Genomic DNA, 18,154 nt, shown 5'->3' with positions numbered 1-18,154 from the left:
ATAAAATGTAAAATTTAAAAAAGACGAGGACTGTTTGCCCCCTAGCTATGCCATTTTACTCCACTTATGGGACAAAAAAAACCAAGTGACAATTTTTGAAAACAACAAAAAACGCATTGCTACAATGATGAATAATTATCTGGGAGTTTTATTGAACATAGTCAGATAGTTGTCCGTTTGATATGTGTAATTTGTTATGATATAATTAGATTGGTTTTAATATTATAATTCCTCTAATTCAATTTGGACCTTTTCGCCCCGCCCTGCTCTACGTTTTTCTTGTTTATTGATGCGAATAAAAATATTCTATAAATTATCTAAAAATAGAGCGTAAATTTCTGCAGAGGACAAAAATAAAATTACCGACCGAGAAAAATTCGATATTTTGTACCAGACGCCTTCGCTTCCAGTGTGCGTAATCGCTTCCCCTTCGCGTAGAAATCGACCGGTGCGCGACACAGCTGATAAGACATTCCGGGAAAATTTTAGCACTGGTTTTTTAACTTTGTATAAGTTTTGCCACTTTGAATAGTAACATGAATGCAAGTAATAATATTCTCATATTAAGTTATAATCTTTTAATACATATGTAATATTGCTACAAATATGGTAAATAAAATGACAATGAAATGATCAACAAACTTTAACTAATCAATATATATATATATATATATATATATATATATATATATATATATTAGGGTGGTCCCTAAAATGGTCATTTTCGAATTTCCTTGCTCCCAGGGGCTCAAATGGTTCCAAATTGATAAAAAACAATTCTCTAAAAGTTTTAGCTCTTAATATTAACGTTTAGATAGAGCGCAATTCAATCAAACTTCGTATGGAAAGAGCATGGAAAAAAATTTGAGAAAAAAAAAATGTTTTAGGTATAACTTAGCGACAAATGAATGAGTTTTATTCATTTATTTGTTCGCTAAATTACATCTAAAAAACATTTATAAAATTTTTGAAAATTTTTCCATGCTATTTCCATACAAAACAAAAACTTTGATTGAAATGCGCTTTATCTAATCGTTTATATTAAGAGCTAAAACTTTCAGAGAATTGTTTTTTATCTATTTGGAACCATTTGAGCCCCTGGGAGCAAGGAAATTCGAAAATTACCATTTTAAGGATCACCCTAATATATATATATATATATATATATAGGGTGGTCCTTAAAATGGTCATTTTCGAATTTCCTTGCTCCCAGGGGCTCAAATGGTTCCAAATAGATAAAAAACAATTCTCTAAAAGTTTTAGCTCTTAATATTAACGTTTAGATAGAGCGCAATTCAATCAAAGTTTGTATGGGAAGAGCATGGTAAAATTTTTGAAAATTTAAAAAAAATGTTTTAGGTATAACTTAGCGACAAATGAATGAGTTTTATTCATTCATTTGTTCGCTAATTACATCTAAAAACATTTTTTAAATTTTTGAAAATTTTTCCATGCTATTTCCATACAAAACTTCGATTGAATTGCGCTCTATCTAAACGATAATATTAAGAGCTAAAACTTTCAGAGAACTGTTTTTTACCTATTTGGAACCATTTGAGCCCCTGGGAGCAAGGAAATTCGAAAATGACCATTTTAAGGACCACCCTATATATATATATATATATATATATATATATATCGCTGAAAATTTAATTTAAACTTATAATTAATCATTAATTTTTTATGATTTTTTTAGATTGTTCAAGATTGTTCGATATTTTATAAGTTTGATGCGATACTTTGAATCTTATTGATAATATCTTTATATCTTTACAAAGAGAAGTTCATTTAGCCGCGCTCTCTGTGAATCCGTATAAAAAAGCCTTCACAATTATAATGTTCATATCACATTTTTTTTTTAATAAAAAATATTCAATTTCTGTTTTGCATATTGTATAGATAAATTTCCTTTATACGTGATTTCATTCGCACTGAAACAATGAATTCTGAAAACAAGTAATGATATTTAAATTACAATATTCTCTATTATTTGATTATTATTAGTAATAATAGTTTACTGCTTTTTGTATAAGAAAACTATATTTCATTTAAATAAAATCTAATAGAGATAAAAAGAACTTGAAATGACTGCGATATTATATTTTCAAACTATTGGTTTTTATTCAATAATTGGATGGATGTTTAAAAATATTTTCATTAAATATCTTCGAGTACAGCGTTTTACCTACATACATATCCAGCAGAAAAAAAAAATTTAGCCTTATTTTGTTGACAAAAGTTGATTATTTAAAATAAATACAACTAATTGTAAAACTCATTTTTTAATTAAAAACAGTAAAATTCAATACTTTACCAATTAATTTAACAAAATTTAAGAAATTATTCGTTGTGTATGGTGATCAACGAATAGACAATTGCTAGCCAAATTTATTATTACAATAAAATATTAATTATTACACTATCCCAACATATTGATAATTTTGAAATTCTTAACTTCCCGGAGAGCTATAGTAACCGCAAAAACAAAACCAACTAGTGTTGAATGGCATCGTGCCTTAAGGCAAATTGCTGGAACTTCCAGTACGAAAATTAAATATTCAAGCAAAAACAAAATAACAATCAATAAATATGGATCAATGATCAATAATAATTGTTTTAAATAATTTCAAAGAGATCAATATAATTATTATATGTGCATTCGTTCATATAATATATAGTGACGATCTTATCGCTCAAAACACTTGAAAATGTTTACGTTAAGAGTTGGTGAATGAATCCAACTGAGGATATATTTCTTACGGTAACAAAACGCATATTTATTATGTACATTTTTAAACTGAATTGTAAATTTAAAATTTACATCTAAAGTATAAAATTTTATATATTTTTGAAAATTTTGAAAAAAAAAATCTAAAAATTTTGAAATTTGTTTGAACCGTATAAGTAAACTTTAGGAATTAAAAATCTTAGCACTTGTTTAAATTCTCTATAAAATATCTGATGTGATCTGATCTGATAATTTGATGTGCTAAATATTTTTTTTTACATTTTCTTCTGTATATCTGAAACCGCTAGACATGCCTTTCCAAAAATCTAATCAATTCCTTATTTCGTCAATACAAGTAAAATGTTTTTTAAATCATTTAAATCGGGCGCTCCGTTACTTCAAAAACTAAATTACCATTTTTGGCAATTTTGCCCCGTATCTTTGAAACGGTTGGACCTGCCTTCGCCAATCAGCACGTCTTGCCATCAGTAGCAATCGAATGTGTTTTTAAACATTTAAATCGGTTGATCGATGCGCCTAAAATCGTTGACGAAATATTGTATCTAAACATACATACATACATACACACACATCCATTTTTTCTAAAATATGTCAAAATGTTCAGAAACCTTTGAAACGTAAAGATATGTAAAATTTTGATTTTCGATTTTTTGCGATTACTATAACTTACCCTACGGGAAGTTAACAAATCATCGCGAATTTTTAAATCCATATAACTTAGTACGAAACTAACTCAAATTAGCTACAGACACTCGTGTCAAATAATTGACACTATGTTATTTGAAGGACAAAAAAAGGTAAATACAGTACAATATGTATTGAAAATCTTTTTATTTTAATTTCACGAAGGAGAAATTTACGCTTTCACAAAAAATTCCACTTGCTAATATTGTTTTTTCTCAAAGTTTCAAGTCATTCTGAATCGTTTGAGACCAAATTTGAAAAAAGTATGTGCGCCGATTTTCGACCTTTCGCCGACGCATTCTCAAAAATGGCAAAAACGAATTTAAAAATTTAAAAGCGCTTCGATGTGATTCGATAAGCACTCTCGTTTAATAGTTTTTAGAGGCAATCGGAAGAGCCGTTTTTACACAAATCGTAAAGTTTTTGCAATTTCAAAGCGTAATACCACTTACTAGTTTAGTAATAATTCTATGAGATAAATTTGAAACTTAATACAAAACGGCTGATTATAATTTACACATACACATGGAAATTTTAGTTGGTGAAATACATAAAATGGTAAAAATATAAACAATGTTTAAGTACATTTTACAAAATTTCAACGGTTAGTTTCAAGTAACCGATTTTATACACAACTATTAAAATTTTATATTTTATGCTCTGAAAAGTAGCAATTTACTCAAGCACTGGGATGACAGATATATATATATATATATATATATATATATATATATATTAGGGTGGTCCTTAAAATGGTCATTTTCAAATGGTTCCAAATAGATAAAAAACAATTTTCTGAAAGTTTCAGCTCTTAATATTATCGTTTAGATAGAGCGCAATTCAATCAAAGTTTTGTATGGAAATAGCATGGAAAAATTTTCAAAAATTTTAAAAATGTTCTTAAGATGTAATTTAGCGAACAAATGAATGAATAAAACTCATTCATTTGTCGCTAAGTTACACCTAAAACATTTTTTTTAAATTTTCAAAAAATTTTCCATGCCTTTCCCATACAAACTTTGATTGAATTGCGCTCTATCTAAACGATAATATTAAGAGCTGAAACTTTCAGAAAATTGTTTTTTATCTATTTGGAACCATTTGAGCCCCTGGGAGCTCTAACTAAACATTAATATTAAGAGCTAAAACTTTCAGAGTATTGATTTTTATCAATTTGGAACCATGTGAGCCCCTGGGAGCAGGGAAATTCGAAAATGACCATTTTAAGGGTCACCCTAATATATATATATATATATATATATATATATATATATATGTATATATATATATATGACTAAATAAATTTAAAATAGTTTACCTCGAGTACAATTGTTTTTTTATTTTAATTTCAAATAGACAGAATTATAAATAAGAGAACATTGAAGATTTGGTATTCTCGGCACTTTTTTTTGATAAATCTTGATTTTTTTATGGTAACTCTTAATGTGTTAGTAATCACAAAACTGTCCAAACACCTATGGTGCTTTTATAAACGTTTATTTCAATTTCAGTTATTCACAAATATCAAAACCTTGCTTCCACCTAACACAAATGTCAAATTAATACTAGTTCGACTTCACGATCAGTTTATTAATAAGTGCAACGATTCAATATGTTTAATGCTTTCCCCATGTTTCCATAAAACATATAATATTGTTTTATTTCGCAAGATTAAATTATAATCTTTTGTTTAATAACGAAACGTTCAAAAATAAGGATGACTCAGTGGTAGCTAATTTTCTTGTTTAAAAACATTCGTAAACTATAACATTAAAGATTAAATTGCATTCTGTTTTTGAATAACAGAAAGCAATCAGTAATTATTATAAATAATATGAATAAAGTTAGAATAAACATAAAGATTACTCAGTGAAGAAATATTTGTAAAGAGATTAGAAAACAAAACATTTGGTAATTATTATGATTCATGTGTGAACAGTTTGAACAAAAATAAAGATTAGTTGATTTTAGTTTACAATCATAACTAGTAGTGCATGGCATCGTGCCTTAAGGCAAATTGCTGGTACTTCCCGTACCGTAATTAAAAATTCGAGAAATAAAAATAATCAATAATTCATTTTTAATAATTTCAAATAGATTAATTATTATAAATACATACTGCAAATTTATGAGAGGTTATTATATTGGGCGACAATTTTCTTTTAAAATTTTAAAAATCTTTTAAAAGCTCAAAATTTTTTGGAATTTAAAAAAATGTTTTTTTTTATTTTTTTGAGAATTTGGGAATTTTTGAAAAAATACGATTTTTTTTTAAAATTACGAAATATTCGCAAATTTTTGTAAGAAATCGTTTTTCTAAAATTTTGATATCTTTCGCAATTTTTCAAAATTTATATTTTGTTTGAAAACAGCAAAAAATTTCGAAAATTTGAGTTTTTTGAAAATTTTCAAAACAACGAAATATTTTGAAAAACCATTTTTTGCATACCGGTTACACAATTACAAGTTTTTTTTTGAATAAATCTAATTGGAGAACGGAGAGTCCGATTTGAATGATTCAAAAAAAAACATTTTATTTGTATTGACAAAATGAAGAACTGATTAAATTTTTGTGAATTTCAGCGGCTTCGATGAATAAAAAGTGAAAAAATCCATTTGGCGGTCAAAAATAATCAATAGACATATGCACATCAAATTATCATATATTTTATAGATATTTTAATAATAAGTACATATTTTGTTTACGTTTGTATAAGTTTCGTACCAATATTTATGCGTGAGACTGCTACTCGGCGCTTACGCGCTTCGATACGTCGTTTCTAAAACAGCCACGCAGTACGATTGGTTTAAAAAAAAGTTTCAAAAAAATCTTTTTTTTTTCAGTTTTCAAAAAAAAATTTAGCATTTTTGAAATTTTAATTTTTGGTACGGAAAGTTCCATCAATTTGCCCTAAGACACGATGCTATGCACCACTAATTGATGGATTTTTTTAAAGAGTCCCAGGTTTCACGTAAGTTTTATATATTTTAGTTCGTAAGAAGAATCGGTCGTGTCAATGGCACTGGCATATTGTATACACAATCACATTAAAACTAAAATATAGGGGGTTGGAAATTGAACAGCTGTTGATCCAACGACAAAGATATGGACACATGATGGCACAACACAGCGTTTTTACTAAAAATAATCATTATTTACATTCGAATAAACGAATTCCAAAATAGACGAATTAATTTATAATAAAAGATAATTAATTAAATTGGTTAATGTTAAATAAATTAAACTTTTGTATTTGATGTAGCATATTATATATGTATAAATTTAAATTTGCCAGTATTGATTTTGATGTTTGATCACAAAAACATTAATCTCCATGATGCATAATAGATCACTAACTTTTAATAGGCAAAAGTATGGAAGAGAGGTTTATACAAGAAAAACTTGATGCTTTCATACCACATGACTGCTTCCCACATTATTTTTAATATATTATCGTTGTAATTTTATAATTTACATTTTATTAATATTTTTGACTTAAGGTGGAGCGGGGCTTAAAGGTCCTCAGAAAAAAAGGTCCACCACCAATATTTCAAAAACCAGCAAAGTTAAATTTTTTTTAACAACAATATTTTAAAGTAGAGGGAATAAGATGATTCTTATGACGCTGCTCTAGGGAGAAGAACGGTAATGTTTAAAAATCTAACCATTTTTTTTCGTTGTTTCGTTTATGAGCACTGTTGCATAGTTTACGAGACCTTAATATAATTTTTAAGTTTACGTTATTTAATTGTTTTAGAGAATGTATTGTTAATTTTAAGTTAGATTCAACTTTTTTTTATATAACCTCTATTAAGCTTACACCTGGATGGGGTAAAAGGGAATTACTGAATCCTTTACTGGCGAAGGTGTAAAAAATAAAAAATAGCAAATAAAATGTAAATTAAGTTTAAAAAATAATTTTATAGGAGATAAATAAATAGTTATTCCAACTCTGCTGAAGAATATTTCAGGTAAAATACCAGATCAAAGATATTTACAGTTATATTTCTGTAAAAAATGCACCTTTAAAATTTACATTGTCCATTGGTTGAATAGTAGATATTATTTTGTAAAATTCCTTCAAACTTAAAATAAAACATTAGATCTGCTTGCCCCCTGAGCGTCCCAATTCACTCCATCTATGGGGTACAAAAAACCATACAAGGTTTCAAATTTTTGAAAAACAGCAAAAAACATTTCTATGGTTATAAAATAACTGGGAGTTTTTACACACAGTCAGGCAGTTCTTCGTTTGATATGTGTAATTTGTTTTGATATAATTGATTTGGTTTTCATAATATAATTGCTCAAAGACAAATTGGACCTTTGTGTCGCGCCCTACCTTATGCTAGCTAGTTTCTCTCATTCGAGTTTTTAAATTTCTACTATACATTTTTATAATTTCACAATTTTCAATTATTAATTTAGCTTATAATTAACTGAATAAAAAGTATTTTTGCTATCAATAAATTAATATGAAAATTATGAAAATTAATAAATTAACAAGATCATATGGAAAATATAATTCAGCATTCGATTGTTAAACATGTTCTCATCTCTATGTTGAAATTGTTGCGTTTAATGTAATTTTTTCGTAACGCTTAATGGCGACGAAATTCCCGAAAACAACGTTATTAAGTACCTAGGCCTGCACTTAAATTCTATAATATAATAAAACTAAAAATGCAACGGCTTTTAAATAGAAAGTCAAAACTTTCACTGTACAACAAAGTTTTAATCTACAATGCAGTGCTAAAACTGGTGTGGGCCTACGGCATAGAGCTGTGGGGATGCGCTAGCAAATCACATATAGCCAAGATGAAGGGAATGCAAAATAAAATTCTCAGAACTCTAGTCGACGCTCCATGGTTTGTAAGTAATCATATGATACATCAGGACCTAAAAATACCATATATAAAAGACGTCACCAAGGAAAAGGTCTGCGCGCATCTTAACAAAATCGCAACACATATCAATAAACTACTAAAACCACTTGTGAATGAAAATACAACCCGAAAACTCAAAAGAAAATAGCCTACTGATCTGACCATGTAATCTCTGCCTGACTTTCTCCACTTAGGATTAACTCAATGGGACATCCTAACGTACTTATTTTTCCTAATTTGCTTATAATTATATTATTTGTATTTATTTATAATCTTTGTTTTTGTATCTTTATTATTTGTTTATTTTAATTACTTTATTTAATTTTTTATTTTGTGTATACGTCACACATTAGCTTATAGGATATGTATTCTGATTGCTAATTATAAATAAATAAAAAAAATGAAGTTTTTTTCAGTGAAAATGAAGAGTATTATTGAAAACTTCTAAAGAAATCACAACACAATCGATTGATAATGAGTTAAAATTGGTCCCGATGCCACAAGAAAGCACGTGTCATTATACCTTTTTGTTTGCGATCATTATCTGCACAAAGTGAAGTAATGGTGTCTTAATCAGCAATCGTCGTTGACCTTCTTACTGGAAGATACTTTTACGTAATTAGGCGGTAAATTATACTACTATTATAACTTTCTATTCGCGTGCCTCAGCAGAGAAACATCATGCATTCTTGGCAGTCTTGTGCAATTTTCTAATGGTGACTTTGATTCATAAGATCACTGTCACACTACAGAATTTAGAAAACTGAAACTCAAATCCACTAGTATTATTTTAGTCTTGTTTTCTACAGGCCAATAATTAACATATCGTAAATTTATGTTTTTTCAATATAATTTCAAAAATTTTTATTCATTAAGCTATAGAATTTTGTGCAAATTGGAATTATTGGCAAATAGTAGACCGTGTTATGCTATTTCTATTTAATGTTCAAAAACTGATAAAATTTGTTTAATACAAAAATACAATATTTGAAATATAAAAAATATGAACAATTAATCTCTATTTTAGCCCAATCAAATTATTCAATGAATAAAAAAATGATATAAAAGCTTATGTCTGGTGTCAAATTTTAGCCACATACTACCTCCTACCATATTTCATGAAAATGCTTCAGAAAAAAAGGATAGTACCAATTTGAAATTGCTTTATGCACAAAGAAATATTTCTTCTCTATTAAAACACATAGCTTTCAGAATCTAAAAAAATTGTATTTGTAATTTGTACTTTGGAATAATATTTTCTTGATCTGATAGGTAGATATATAATTCATGTTAATAAGTTTCTGTATAAACATTTCGCATGTTAATCTAGAGGAATTTCTAGAGAACTTTGTAAGAATGGCCGTTTTATGTTACACTGACTTCACTAAATTGCTCGCGAGTCTGTGACACACTTATTGAGCAACATGCCGGCTGGAAGCCGTACGTCGTAAAAACTATGCATGTGCATATGTAATTTTCAAATGATTTCGCAAAGATAAATCTATTAACGGATATTAATGAGACAATTTCCCATCGGCACTGACGCAATAAGCAAACTTAAGTCTTAAAAAAATCAGAGATATAAATACCAATTTACTTAATTTGAACGGAATTAAAGAAGTTCGAAGAAATTGCATAAGACAAAATAATAGACGAATATTGAATCAAACTTTAGACAATTAAGCTTTTAGCTATATCAAGCATCCGTATCGAATGCGTATTTAAAAAAAAATAGCTATCCTGCCCGAATATAAATCAAACTGAAAATTAAACATGTCTGATATAAAATTATAATTTGGGCTCGAAGCTGAACTCCTATCGGTCAATCAATTTATCAATGGTTTCAAAACACAGATATCTATAACATTTAATCAAAATCTTTCATAAAACTCATAAAAAATATCAGAAAGTGATTTATTTGTTGATATTTACCTAAAATGCTCAAAACAGACATGGTCTAACCTCGTGGATTATTACAATTAAAAATAAACAAACAAAACCAATTTTATAAAAAAAAAAACCTACATGACATATGACTCTACATATGATAGAAAGAATATAATAGTAGTTATATTACAAAGATGACGTGCCAGTTGCGTTGCAACTTTGTAATTTTCAGATGTCACTATTAAAACAACAAATACAAAACTTGATTATAAGATGTTTCCTTAATGTCTCACATTATTAACTTCCCGAAGAAGAAGTTTATGTTTTCACCAAAAAAATACGACTTGCTAATTTTATGTTTTCTCAAGTTATTCTGAAGCGATTGATATCAAATTTGGAAAAAAGTATGAGTATGTGTATCCATTCATAGACTCGCATTGATTAGTTTTGCATAATGTTCGAAAAGTTGCTTGGGAATCGCGTTGATTAGGTTTAGGTAAAGATCGGCAGGGCCGTTTCTTCGTAATTAAATGTAGAAAACAAAATTTCAATGATAATCGGAATCACGATCATACTAAATTAAATTTTACGGCCAAAAAAATAAAACAAAAACAAATATATCATAACAAATAACACATTTCAATCAAACAACTATCGGACTTTGTTCAGAAAAATTCCAGCTAATTCATCATTCTAAAAATGTATTTTTTGCTGTTTTTCAAAAATTTGTAACCTGGTCCTTTACCCCATAAGCGGGGTAAATTAGGACGGCAAGGGGGCAAACAGATTTTATTTTAATTTTAGAAAGTTTTTGCAAAATAATAGCTACATTATACAACCAATGCAAAATATAAATTTCATGGGTGCACTTTTTTGCAGAGATAGTACTGTAAATAACTTTGATCTGGTATTTCGTCAGAAATATTCACCAGCAGAGTTAAAATAACTATTTTTTTATATTTTCTCTTGTAAAATTGCTAATTTTATCTGAATTTACTTTGCCAGGATGAAAGTTTAGTTGGTCTCTTTTACCCCGCCCATGTGTAAGTTTTTATAAAGGTTATATAATAAAACTGTTAAATCTAACTTAAAATTAAAATACATCTTATAAAACAATTAAATAACGTATACCTAAAAATTGTATTAAGGTCTGGAAAACTAAGCAACAGTGCTCACAATCAAAACAAATGGATTTTTAAACATTGCCGTTTTTCTCCCGATAGCAACGTCTTCAGAATCAAGGTGGTATCTGGACATACATCTTTTTCCCTCTGTTCTCAAATATTGTTGTTAAAAAATGCTTAACTTTACTGGTTTTTGAGATATTGCTGATGGTCCTTCTACCCGCGGACCTTCAAACCCCGCTCTACTCTACTCATTTCACAATGAGCTTGTGGCGAACACACCCTTAGTGCATGTGCCAACCTGTAGATTTAGATAAATAAATTCTCTTTCAGTTCCAGCAGGCAACGTGTGAGATGCATCTAAGCATCAAAGTATCTAGATCTAGAGCAGCATTTCGTAACGTATTACACAGAAATCTGTTGAAATCCGTTTTTGCAACGTTTATTATTCTGTTGTTACAGTTCTCGGGAATAATTCGTCAGCTTTTAATAGTGAACTGAATTTGCAATGAACCGTGTTGCAGCAGCAACAACGGCGGCTGAGACGGCGATCGTTCAGAGACATTTTGTATCACATGCTTTAGGTATTCAAAGCAAGTTCCGTTCTGAAAACCCAGTAACAGTTTATAGCTTTCACGTAAACTAATAGGTTTTTTTCTAAACCGTGTGATCAAATTTATTTTCATACGATTTTTACACTTTCATATAATTTTAATATGTATATTTTATGTTGCATATTTTATATGAACATTTTATTATGTGTATTATGAACTGTTTTATTCGAGATGAAATTTTATATATTCAAATATTAAACTAGTGGGGCGCATGGCATCGTGCCTTAAGGCAAATTGCTGGAACTTCCCGTACCAAAAATTATTTTTTTTTAAAAGATTAACATTTTTGAAAAAAATTTAATCTGAAAAATTAGATTTTTGAGAAACTATAAATTTTTGACAAAAATTTACTTTTTTTTTGAAAAAAGACTTTGAAGAAAAGTGTATTCTGAAATATTTTAGAAATTCTGAACATTTTTTTCAAAGTAATCGTACTGCTTTAACTGCATAGAGACAAAATATCGAAGCGCGTAAGCGCCGCGCCGCCGTCTAACGGATAAGCATTGGTACGGAACTCATAGAATGTAAAAAAAATTATACTATATATATATACTACTAAAATTGTTAATTATTCAAATCGGACGCTCCATTCTCTTAAAAACTGAGTTACCGTTTTTGGCACTTTTCGCCCCATATCTTCGGAACGGCTAGACCTGCTTTCGCCAAAAACTAATCAGCACGTCTCCTTATCAATGCGAATCGAATGTTTTTGGAATTATTCAAATCGCTTCATACGTGTTCCCGAAATCGTCGACGAAAATTTGTATCCGCACACACGCACATACACACACGCACATACACACACACGCACACACATATACATCCATTTTTTTAAGGTATGCCAAAATGTTCAGAAACCTCTGAAACGTAAAGATATATAAAAATTTTCATTTTCGATTTTTTTGCGATTACTATAACTTGCCCTACAGGAAGTTAAAAATACAGTTTATTCTCTATTATGTGAAGATTGGGAATACTTGTGTGTACTCAGTATAGGGAAGAATAGGTATGGTTGTGCCGGGGTACGGTAGTGACAGTCATCATAATAGCTAAACTATACTTGATTTTGGGATAGGGTCCAAAGATCAAGTATGATTGTTTAAACAAGTTCCCATTATTACTTTCAGTCAGTGCATTAACATGATCTGTAAACCGTATTGCTTTTAAAGAGACAAAAGTAAGTTTCATTTTCGAATTCTTTTAAAGGTCACTTTGTTTGTTATTTTGCTGTAAGTTGAATATTAGTAGTTATTTACTAGCAATTAGTTTTTACCTATAATTAGATAATTTAGCTCAGTCATAATAATAATTTTCAAAAGTGTGCGTTGGGTACGGTTGTGACAAATTTTGTGTGTGATAGGTATTTCTTGTCCTTTTCGTACAGATTAAAAAAATCTAACATAACTAAGACAAAATACGAAAAAGAAAGGACAAAGAAAATTCAATATGTACAAGATTTCTTCAAAAATGATTTCACAAAGAATTCTCGTTAATTTTGTTTAAAAAAATATGTTTTGTTATACTTAATACTACTATTCATAAGCTTAATTCGAATATTTATATTGTGTTGTATTACATATTATTGTTACTAACGACAATAAAAGTCATAAACCATTTTGGTGTTTATACTTATTGTTTTTAAACCTATTTTTATTCCTGTGGCACTCGCCCTTTTCTTGTATGATTTGATTCTATAACAAATCCCTCGTATTTCAAGATAGTGTTTCAGTATTTTTACGTAGACAATTGTTCAAATTACAATTTAATTTACTTTTTCCTAGCTAACTGGTAAATTAACAAAATTATTGATGATAAAAAAAGCGGCATGACCATACCCAGTCTTCCCTTACATATAAAAAATATTAAAATTACATAGTATAGTTATAGTAGTAGTAGTTGTATAGTTATGGTTATAGTAGTAGTAGTTACATAGTTATAGTTATAGTAGTAGTTATAGTATACCAATACATAAAACATTGATAGTATTGTAATAACAAATGTATCCAAATATAAATGAATTTTGCATATAAGTATTTCATTATGAAGTGTGCTAAAATGACCATACTGTTTTGAAGTAGAAATATCAGAAGTAACATTTTTTGTTTGAGAGCTATTGATAGATTTTCTGACCCAAATTTCTTTGTTTTATAAGATTGAAAACTACGACGATTTTAGTTCACTTTACCCTTTAGGTAAAGAATTTATAAATAGTTACGCTACATTTCTTTTTCGAGCGACGAAAAATCATAGCACCGTTAATTGTTTTGTAGGTAAAAATAAATATTGATTTTATAATAATAAAGAACTCGCGGAGATATCACAAGCTGATAAGTTATCAGTGGTCCTTTTGTCAGTACATTTATAACATTTTCCTATGTATGTGACATGGTAAGCTATATAAAAATAGGAGCCATAAAATTGACAGTTCATATACATATCTTTTTGCTATCTGCTTTTATTTCAAAAATTATACTCATACATCAATAATAAAAACACGCACATGCGTGTTTATATATATATATATATATATATATATATATATATACAAACATTTGTTTGTTTGCAGATTCGAACTGCGATTATAGTGCACTTTCTTCCAGAGGTTCCGGTGCCAGTTTTAAAATGTCAATACCACTTAAATGTCGAAAACTCCAACGCAAAACTATTAATTTGATCATGACAATTCGTAATGTCTCATGAGAAATTTTTCTTGAAACAATTTCAAAAGATAAACTGATCTACATAATTTAAATGAAATATAAAGTATAAAATATTCGAGCATGGCCACCCTAAAAACCCATAATGTTCTGCATAAACAGTTATGTGACAACGTTCGTCAAATACTCACCTTATGCGATTTGAGTAAATATATCCAAGTTATATAATTTAGCAGTTAAACACAATGTATTGCCACTAACGCCTAACCTAAACTAAACCAATATTTTGTGCATAAAATCACTGAGATATATAGTCAAACCACACTACCAAAAGCAAAACATGTATAGCCCTTTAATCCTTCCCACGATTTTCTTCTTCATTCCGAAAACAAAAGTCTGATTGAATGAAATTTAACCCAAGAAAGAATGGGAATCCAACAAACATAGAAAACGGCACCTGCGACACTAACAACAAAGTTGCATATTGTAATTAGCAAAAACAAATACACGGCACAGTGTTTAAATGTTAGATTCGTGTATCCAGCGCGCTCGCGAACGTCAGACTAACGCGCCGTATCACATCCCGATCGGGAAATCTAAACGAGGGCATACGACTATACGGCTATACGGCTATGCGAGCGACGCGCGCGCCTTCCACACGAGGCCGTAGACCGAAGAGAGGGCCAAAACGGCCGCCGCACGACGCACGGGTACGGGTACGGGTACGGGACACGATAGACTCGTGGCTAGCGAGCTGTAGGAAAAGGGCACTGGATTTGGTACCCTATAGAACATAATATTACTTTATTTATACATACTTTGATACCGATACAGTTATTCACAGAAAAGTTAAAGCTTTAATACGACACTTCTAAGAAATAGTGGTGCATGGCATCGTGCTTAAGGCAAATTGCTACAACTTTCCGCACGGAAAATCATTTTATTTAAAAAAGCTTTAAAATTTTTTGTAAAATTTTTAAAATAATTGACTTTTTGAAAATTTTATTCAATGCAATCGCGCTGCATATCTATTTTAGATAGGAAATATCAAAGCGCGTAAGCGCCACGTCGCAGTCTAACGGATAACATTAGTAGGAATCCACAGAAATAAAAACAAAAATGTGTAATATTATTATAATTGCTATACAAAATCCGATAATTGATGTGCATTTATCTAATAATCTTTTTTGACCGCAAAATGGCTTTTTTTACTTTTTTGTAGGATCTCCGAAACTGCTGGACCCGCCTTCCCAAAAATGTAATCAGTTCTTCATTTCGTCAGTACAAATAATGATTCGTTCTCTCAAAAACTAAATTGACCTGCCCCTATTAATACAAATCGAATGTTATTTGAATTATTCAAATCGTTTGATCCGAAACCATAGACGAAAATTTGTATCCGCAGACACAGACACAGACACACACACACATTGTATACAGTTTTTTAAAGTGTCAGAATGTTCAGAAACCTTTGAAACGTAAAGATACATAAAAACTTTCATTTTCGAGTTTTTTTCGATTACCATAACATATTATAATATTATTATGGTTTTGTATAAATGTTTATGCATTCGAAAGAAATGAAATAGTTGTAATATTTTTTTCAATTGTTACAATCGACCGAAGGTTTTCAGACCTATTTATTTGAAGCAAAGATTTTTCGTCTAATAAAAATTCCAGTTATTGAAACAAAAAGTATTCTGAAGAATGTAGTAAATATGTGCTAGTTTTAACTAGATGAGGCAAAATTTCATCTCAAAACGTTTGTAAGATAATTAACGTATCACTAACTCTATTATAAGTTAACATTATTTGGGGCTTTGCGTAAAGTTTCATGCTAACCACATGTACTATCAAGTCGTTGCCGCACGCACTACACCAATAATAGAGAACGCGCCGTCGTCGCCCGTACTACTTGAATGCACCATAGTCAGACTCCAAAAAACGCAAAGAATAAAAATGACAACAGTTGATAAATGATGAATTAACACAAGTTAGTGCTTAAAATACTTCATATATAAAAAAAATTTACGATGCATTACGCATGAAACTAATATATGTCCATGTAATTAGATGACGCACTCATAGATAAATTTCGAACTATTATATTTTGCATACTCATAGATATTCCATATTTCGAAAACAGTTTGTGCATTATTGCAAAAGCACAATACCATATATATGTATATATATATACTTATTAATCACCAATTCAAAGCTTCAAACTCTCTTATTAAACCGGCACATCATCTGCACGCCGCTTTATCCCGTACTATGCGGAGGCGGTAACTGCACGACGCAGGGCGCTTCCAAATCGTTCGCATTAAAATCGCCTATCGCTTAAAAAAATTATTGGTTTTATTAGAGATACAATACACATTTTAGTGATAATTTGTGCTTTATATAGAAAGTTCTTTTAATTTTAATGCGCAGTTTATAAGATCAATTCTTAATAAAAATATATTTTATCCAGAGTTTGTTCATTAGTTATTTAAATATAATTTTAAATCTCTAATATAAATAAAGATAAATATGTATAATCCAAAATATAATATACAAAGACAGTGTATTGGTTCATCATCAAATTGAAACAATGGTTTGATGGAGTTATAAGCACACTTGGAAAGATTCCGTATCAATATTACAGTATATAACACATGGAATCAATTTAGAATAAACAAAAACTTACTATCGCATCACATAAAGCGCATCAAAAATCGTACTAAAATCTAAACAACAGTATATTGAGTTTATTTTAGTACAATTTCTTTTCAACGTTGGCGTTGCCATGTTTAAAATTTGATATTTTTAATCATTATTTGTAATTTTTATTTTATACTTTTATATTAAAAAATATTTGTTTGTATTCAATATGTCGACTTAAAGTCGTGGAGTTCAATTATCATACTGTTCAAGTTCACCAAAAATTAATAAATGACTGACTCCATTATCTCTAAAGAAGCCGTTTATCTCTTGTTAATTTATATCGTAGTTTATTTTCAGATGTATCCTTCATAAAATGAAGAAAACCCAAATAGATTGAGAATCCTCCCTTTTCTACCCCTCTTGAATGCGCCCATGCAATGGATCTACTGCGCGTGAGGTACACACAGAATGTGAGCTCAAAGACAGAGGGAACTTTCAGAATTAGGGACAGGACAGAAATACCCCAAAACACTGTATCGTTTATTCAGTTTATTGATTATAAAGTGTAACGGTACAACATTCTTATTATATCCACCATGCTAACACGTTTTTGTGTAAAATCAATGAAATGCACATTCGACAACTAAATAATGTATGTAAAAACAGATAGAAAGCAGGTCTGTCTGGGCATTTACAGTGCTTGCATATATGCTTATTTATATCACACGAATTCTTCAAATCTTATTCTGTCATTACATAATGCAAAAATATAACTTTCATGAACCTGCCGCAACCGTTTTAGCTTAATTTTTAATATAAAATAGGTATCGATCTAAAACATAGAATATGAAGTCCATGAAGTGAAATTTAATAATCAAAATGCACTGAAAAACTTAAATTAAAACT

The 18,154-nt window shown here is 29.3% G+C and overlaps 1 protein-coding gene across 1 annotated transcript in view; it reads right to left on the bottom strand.

The window, feature by feature from the left end:
- Positions 1 to 14,962, bottom strand: part of LOC113378682 — a 60,378-nt gene extending 45,416 nt beyond the window's left edge. The window contains exon 1 of the mRNA XM_026619237.1: positions 14,794 to 14,962. The gene's annotated coding sequence lies outside the window, so the exon portion shown is untranslated. The remainder of the gene's footprint in view (positions 1 to 14,793) is intronic.
- Positions 14,963 to 18,154: the final 3,192 nt, after the last annotated feature.

The sequence above is a fragment of the Ctenocephalides felis genome, unplaced genomic scaffold, assembly GCF_003426905.1.
Source record: "Ctenocephalides felis isolate EL2017-DRISC unplaced genomic scaffold, ASM342690v1 CF-g0.4_SCAFFOLD_01886, whole genome shotgun sequence".
NCBI lineage: Eukaryota > Metazoa > Arthropoda > Insecta > Siphonaptera > Pulicidae > Ctenocephalides > Ctenocephalides felis.
This window is presented reverse-complemented; position numbering and strand designations above follow the sequence as displayed.